The sequence below is a fragment of the Cavia porcellus genome, unplaced genomic scaffold, assembly GCF_034190915.1.
Source record: "Cavia porcellus strain 051 isolate PalLab524CR breed Dunkin Hartley unplaced genomic scaffold, mCavPor4.1 scaffold_8, whole genome shotgun sequence".
In the NCBI taxonomy this organism is placed as follows: domain Eukaryota; kingdom Metazoa; phylum Chordata; class Mammalia; order Rodentia; family Caviidae; genus Cavia; species Cavia porcellus.
In genome coordinates, this window is record NW_026947491.1 from 68074292 (window position 1) to 68081132 (window position 6841).

Here is a 6841-nt window from a genome sequence, read left to right on the forward strand (position 1 = left end):
CTGACCCTGGAACCCTCTCTCTTCCGCACCCCACTTCCACTCTGGGTGCGTTTCTATTCTCTCTTCTTACCCACTTTAACATCATTCTACTTTATTAAAGAACAGAAAGGAAGTCAGTCATTTCCAAGTAGACAGAAACTTTTGGTCTGCGCTCAGTTTTCACTGCTAGAAACAGAAATGATTCATCTTCTCTCAAGCACAGAATGATCCTTTCCTTACTATTAAATACCTTACATACTGGTATTATCACCCCATGCTCTAATGAACTTCTATCTCCATTTCAATCAACATTTTAACTAATAAAATAGCACCTTTTCCAATTACAATTTTTGGATATAGGGTCTCACTATGTAGTTCAGGCTGGCTTTGGGCTCACTGCATAACTCAGACTAGCCTCAAACTGGAGGTGATCCTCCTGCCTCAGCCTCCCAAGTACTGGAATTACAGACCTGTACCACCTTGCCCAGTTTCAAATTATAAATTTTAAACAGCTATCATCTATTCAATACTTACCAGATGTCAGATACTCCACTAAATTTGTTAAAGACTTTAGTCATTTTAATCTTCACAGTAACTATATTAGAGAAGTATTATTTTCATTAATAGGTGGGCAAAAATCAAACCAGCAAGTAAAAGAGCCAGGATCCCAACCCAGAGCTGTTTAGCTTCAGAATCCAAGCCCTTTACCACCCACTGGAGGTCCTAGAAGGCTGAAGACAAAAGCAGCAGCACTGGAGTCATAATTCATAAATTTGTTGCCACCTGATGCCTGTCACATTTTTCTTACATCTGAATATATGATCATAGTAGGCAGTACAGGAGAAACATAATAAAGTCTTATTTCCATGTGGACATCTCACCTGTCATCTGTAAACTTTCTGCATTGCTTTGTTATATGTAAGCCATAAGAAAGAAAGAAGGAAAGAAAGAAAGAAAGAAAGAAAGAAAGAAAGAAAGAAAGAAAGAAAGATACCAGCAAGATTCCTAGCAATGTCTAGCCCATTTCTCTGTTCCCTGATAATGGGGAATCTGACCTTTGTGAAAAGGTGATTCTTCAAGCTTGCCCAGTAATAGCCCCATTAGAAACACCTCATCAAATACATATGGAAAAGGCCAATTGAGTTCAGTTTCCCATTTAAAATTCATCTTCTGACCTTCTGTTGGAGACACCAGTAAAGACAGGCAACCATTCTCAACTTCTACAACGTTTTTAACCAGAACCAACCTATTAACAATTTATTGAGCATCTCTTATGTGCATTAGGACTGTAAGAAGTGCTATGTAGACATCACTGAAGAAATCATAGCATGTCTTTAGTGAGTGTATGTTCCCTGGAGTTTGGCATTTACTAGTGTTTTAGTCTGTTGCAGATGTATATAGCACAGTTGCTTTTTTATTGAAGACCTCACTATATCCAAAACAATATGGTTTAAAAATCAGCAGCTTCATGGTGGTGCACACCTGTAATCACAGCACTTGGGGGACTGAGGCAGGAGAATTGTTGCAAGTTTGAGACCAACCTAAGCTACAAAATGAGCTCAAGGCCAGCCTGAACTGTATAGTGACAACCTGTCTCAAAAAGACAATAAGTAAATAAATAAACATTTTAAAATGAGGGATGGAGCTCAGGAGTACAGCACTCACCTGACATGCACGGGGACCTGGGGTTCCATCCCCCACACCACAAAAAGGAAGAAAAATCAGCAGTTTAGAGAGTCAGAATTTCTTTTGGCGAATCAGGGCACTAACCCTGATTAGAATAGAGAAATGATATTATGATATTGCAAGAACAACCCAATTTTTTAGATTCCAAATCAGTATTAGAAATTTTCTAGAAAAACTAAAATTTTTGAGAGGAGAGAAGCAAATTGCGTTGATTCTTTCCTGCTGATTTAGTTTTAAACCCCGTATTGCACTAGGATATTATCCCTAAGAGCCCAAGCACTACAATTAGTTCTGGTTCATATCCTGAGCGTATTATTAAGCCTTCTAAGAATCTCCCATTGTGAAATGAATTGAATGAATCTGAAGAACTACCAAAGCCTGGCACAGAAAAATACCTTGTTTTACAAATATGAAAAAAAGATACCACTGATGTGTTTTTCATGCCACAAATTCAAAGGCTGTACTTTGAAAGACAGGCTAGCCTATGGAAAATTACAAAAGCACTGTCCATGAAGTAGATTTTGCTATAAGAAAGTTTATCTAGCACCTACTCAAGGGGTCTTAGGGGTTATCGAGGATCCCTAAGGTTTGCAAGGAAATTTACCCCATCACATTCACCGAGACCAAACATGAAAAAAAAAAAAAAAAACCCATTGAGGCATCACTGAGTGAAGATGAGGGTTTGTCCTCACTGAACATGCAGATGGAAATTTGCTGAGAGGATTGTCAAAGAAAAAGCGTTCTGAATTCAAATCTAGCTAAACAGAAAAATAAAACCAGAGCCCATGAAAACTAAAACTAAATCTGAATTTGTTAACTCAACTGTTGAAAAACTGGAACCGAGTGTGGCTTGAACCACATAGGTTCCCAACATTCAGATCTCTGAACCAAGCAGTATCTTTCCAAATAAAACCAATGAGAAATTTCGAATCACATGTGATAATCTTGAAACGAAATACTAATGGTAAGTGGTATCTCAGCTGGCAGCTACAGAGAGCAGTACCAGAACCCACCCAAATCAAGTTTTGCTATTCAGACTGTATTGTTGCTGGGGGAGGTGGCTCACGCCTATAATCCCAGCACTGGGGAGGCTGAGGTGGGAGGATCATTGCAAGTTCGAGACCAGCCTGGGGTGCAAAGTGAGCTTAAGGCCAGCCTGAACTGCATAGCGAGACCCCGTCTCAAAAAAAAAAAGACTGTATTGTTGCTTTCTGAATGAAACTGCAAAATCACAAGTAACAAAATGAAGCTTAACAAAACAAACAAACAAAAAAAACTGCATTCTGAGTCAGCAATTACAGTCAGGCAGAATAAAACTCCAAGAGAAATTTTAGAATATAACAAACCATAAGAAATAAAATGAAAAAGGGTAAAAGCGGAGAATAAATAACAAAACAAGTCAAAGAGAAAATTGCCAAGTTCTCACAGAACCTACAGAGAAGGGGAAGAGAGACCACAGCCGCAGACAGGAAAAGAATCAAGAAGCAAACTGTGGGAAAATGCAAAAGTGCCTTGAGGAGGAGCCAAGTTTTAGTGGGCGGGAGAGACAAGTGATAATATCCGCTGTTGCCTGAGCTCTGCAAGGACAAAGGGATCCAGGGTCCAGCTCAGAGCCTGAAGAAAGGGAAAAGATGCACAGGAGGTGTCGGACAGGAAAAGCCCACCTGCATGGCTCTGTCAACAGGAACAACAGTGTACCAACAACAGCAGCAACGGAGCCTTTCACCCTTCCATAGAAAGATTCTTTCTTCCTTCTGTGGTACTGTGTAGCTAGAGTAGCTTCTGTCTACACTTATGTAGATATAATTGTTTTCCTTATAGAAGAACAGTTTAACCTTGCAACAGAAGACTAAGAGACAGAACTGAGGGGGAGCGTTAAGTAACTCAGCCGTGCTTTGGCAGCTGGCTCCATGCAGATGTGACCTCCAGACGTGACTCTTCGACATGTCACCAGAGAGCTCTGATGGCCTGTGTCCTGGGATCCGAGACACACAAAGAATCCCTAGCTGCCTGTAGTTACCAGCTCCCTCAGACAGTCGCAGGCCACAATAACATCTGGATGAAGAGCTCCGCTGTCTTTCAAACAGCCTTCTCATCCATTCTTCACCCACTTTCATTTTTCTTTTCCATTTGAGTAAATAGATCCAATTCTAGATTTTGCTACTCGAGCCACATAAACTGCCAATTTCATGTTTCCCCTTGGCTATCTAATACACTTCTCAGGTTTATGTCAGAAACGAACTTAAGATGCTCTCATACGTTCTCCCTACTTTATCTCCCAAACCAACTCTGCTCCAGCTGAATTTCGTCCCCTGAGTTAAAGCAAGCCCACCATTCCTCGGATTCTTCCCATCCAACCCACCAGCTAATGCCATGCCATCCATGTTGGTTTCCCATCAGAATATACCCGGTGCATCACTTCTCACCACTTCCATCATCCCGTTCCTGATTTTTGCCATAACCTCCTTCCTGGTCTCCCATGCCCGTTCTTATCCTCCTACATGAAACCAGATGGGTGCTTTCAAACCTCAAGGAAAGTCCCAGCACCTCTCCACTCCAACCCTCCATTGATGTCTAGGCTCAGTGCAATGAAAGCTAAAGTTCCTGCAGCGGCCTGGAGCGCCCTGCACATTCCTCCGGGTCCCCAGGAGGGCTTCAGGGCATTTCTAGCCTCTCCTGACTCTCTCCACTCAGCATTAAATGTATCTAACATTGCCAGATTTACAACATAAAAATACAGGAGGCTGTACTCTTTAGTATAAATAAATCCCAAATAGTTCATGGCACACAGTTTCAGATATCTTTTACCCAAATGTCTATTTAACCAGGCACACGCTATTTTATGAGGCCCTCTGACCTTCCGTTCCTGCTGCCCGAGCACCTTCCATTTATGTGGTTTGCTCTCTCACCTACTTCAGTCTCTTATTCAAGTGCCACCTTCCCCATGAAAAATTACAATCTGTCGCTTCTTGTTCCCATCTCTGCTTTATTTTTCTGTGGAAGTGATTTTCTTGCATAGGAAGTGCTTGCCCTCCCACAAGGAGAGGAAGTTAAGCTCCATCAAAGAAGAACAGCCTTGCCGTGGCTCTGCTCCCCACATCGCTGTGTCCCCAGCTCCTGAGCGTTTGTTAAATAAATGAACAAACAAATGAAACTCTGGGTTCCCTAGTTCGTATACTAGGGAATAAAACAGTCAACAATAAATGGCCACTGCATCAAGGATTTAATAATCTACCCCTTATCCATTTCTCAACTTCTAAAAATAAAACCCCATCCACTCCCGACAAAGCAACCTCAGAATAAATCACCTTGTTGTTTACCAGTAACAGGGGTTATCTTATTTGATACCAACTTTAGATACTGAAAACTCCAAGCTTCATAAAAGGCATGCAGTGAACAAATTAGTTTGCATTGGTTAGTGCTTTACAATTTACAAAATACTTTTGGGAGCTGGGGATTTAGCTCAGCGACATAAGCACCTGCCTTGCAAGCAGGGGGTCGTGAGTTCAATCCCTTAAAAAGTTAAAAAAAAAAAAATACTTTCACCTGTCAAAGGCCTTGAATGCTATAGGACCAGATTAAAAGATACTTCACAAGGGAAAATTTGGGGTCCTGTGACAATAAATTACATTTGCAAAAATAGGAAAATCCAACCTATTGATGATGCTGAATCTGTCTTCTTTAAAACCTGTAGATTTAAAAACTTTTGACACTGTGATGAGTAACTTGTGATGATCTATTAGCAGTAGACAGCACCTTGCTGTTGTACTATAATCTTGTGTGTATGTGATTTTGTTATGTTTTGGGATTTGTTTGTTTCTTGAGATAGTCTCGCTATATAGTTCAGACTGGCCTTGAACTTTCTATGTAGCCCTAGCTGGCCTCAAACTCACAGCAATCCTCCTGCCTCAGCCTCTCAAGTACTGGGAGTAGAGGCGTGCACCATCACACTTGGCTGGAATGTGTGTAATTTTAAGAAAGAAACACTCTAGCTTGCATCACATATCCTGAATAAAGCCAACCTAATTAATTGCTGAGCTTCTATCAGCTTTATAATCATCAAAGCCTCTTCAGCATTTATACTAGGGGATGAAAAAGGTATACACTCCTGTGTGCATCAGAGTGAGAAAAGGAAAGCCCTCCTAATTTTCAATTGTATGGGGAAAAGTCATTTAGAGACTAACCCATTTAGCTACTTACAAGCAAGACTCAAGGGCCTCTAGAAGACATCGGTAAACACTGGAATATTTATTGGAATAATTATTCCAATATAAATGATCTGGTGTGCACCCTGGATCCCAGGACTTTTAAAAGCTCCCAGGTTAGTATAATAAAAAGTGCAGGTGGAAACTGCTATTTTAAAGTCTCCTGAAAATGCACAATGAAATAAGCTCTTACTTACTTTCTCTGAGACTCTACATTTCCAGGTTTATCAACTCCTCTCCAGATGATGGTGAAGTAAAGGAGTTTGAAGTGGCAGAAAAAAAGCTCTCAGATTTTATCCAAAATCAGTGTGCACTATTTGAGAGGGGAAAAAATAATCGAGGCTTTAATATAAACAAAGGAAGTTTCAGAACAGCAGCCCTGGGAAACTCCCCAATTTAACATAGCCTTTCAGTGATTCTCACACGCATAACTGGGGCAGCAGAAATTATAACTGACAATGTGCTCTTTATTCACACCAAACATACCAGTGGACTTCAAAAGAAAAATCAACATTTACAGTTTAATTACTGTTTATTCCCTGTATTCAAATCAGCTTTCTTTGGCTGCCCCCTTCCAAATGCTTAGAAGGGGATTCAATTAGTTGATCTAATTTTTCCAAAGAATAGAAGGTTATTGTGATCACATGCTGAAATAAATTAAGCAACTGCTAAGGGAATTGTGTGAAGGATGATTGCTTCGAGTATTTTTTTAAAACCTCTGTAAGACACAGTTCATTGTTTAAGACAATAATTTAGGGATTTTAAAACTGAATTCGTATTTCTTAATGGAGTTTGCCTTACATCTGTGACGGCAGAATGAAAGTCCTCAGTGAAAATCATCAGTGTTTATTGTTAATGTGGTACCATCTACACTAGTGCTAGCAATAGAAATAACAGTGCCAGCCAGTTGTGATTTAACTCTTCTGTTTAAGCAGAACTGTCTTTACTTTTTTATTTTTTAGTACCAAGGA

General features: G+C 40.2%; 1 long non-coding RNA gene across 1 annotated transcript in view; it reads right to left on the reverse strand.

Moving 5' to 3' along the window:
* Positions 1-6177, reverse strand: part of LOC134477362 (uncharacterized) — a 204322-nt gene extending 198145 nt beyond the window's left edge. The window contains exon 1 of the long non-coding RNA XR_010049383.1: positions 6068-6177. This is a non-coding gene — a long non-coding RNA (uncharacterized LOC134477362). The remainder of the gene's footprint in view (positions 1-6067) is intronic.
* Between the last annotated feature and the right edge of the window lie 664 nt (positions 6178-6841).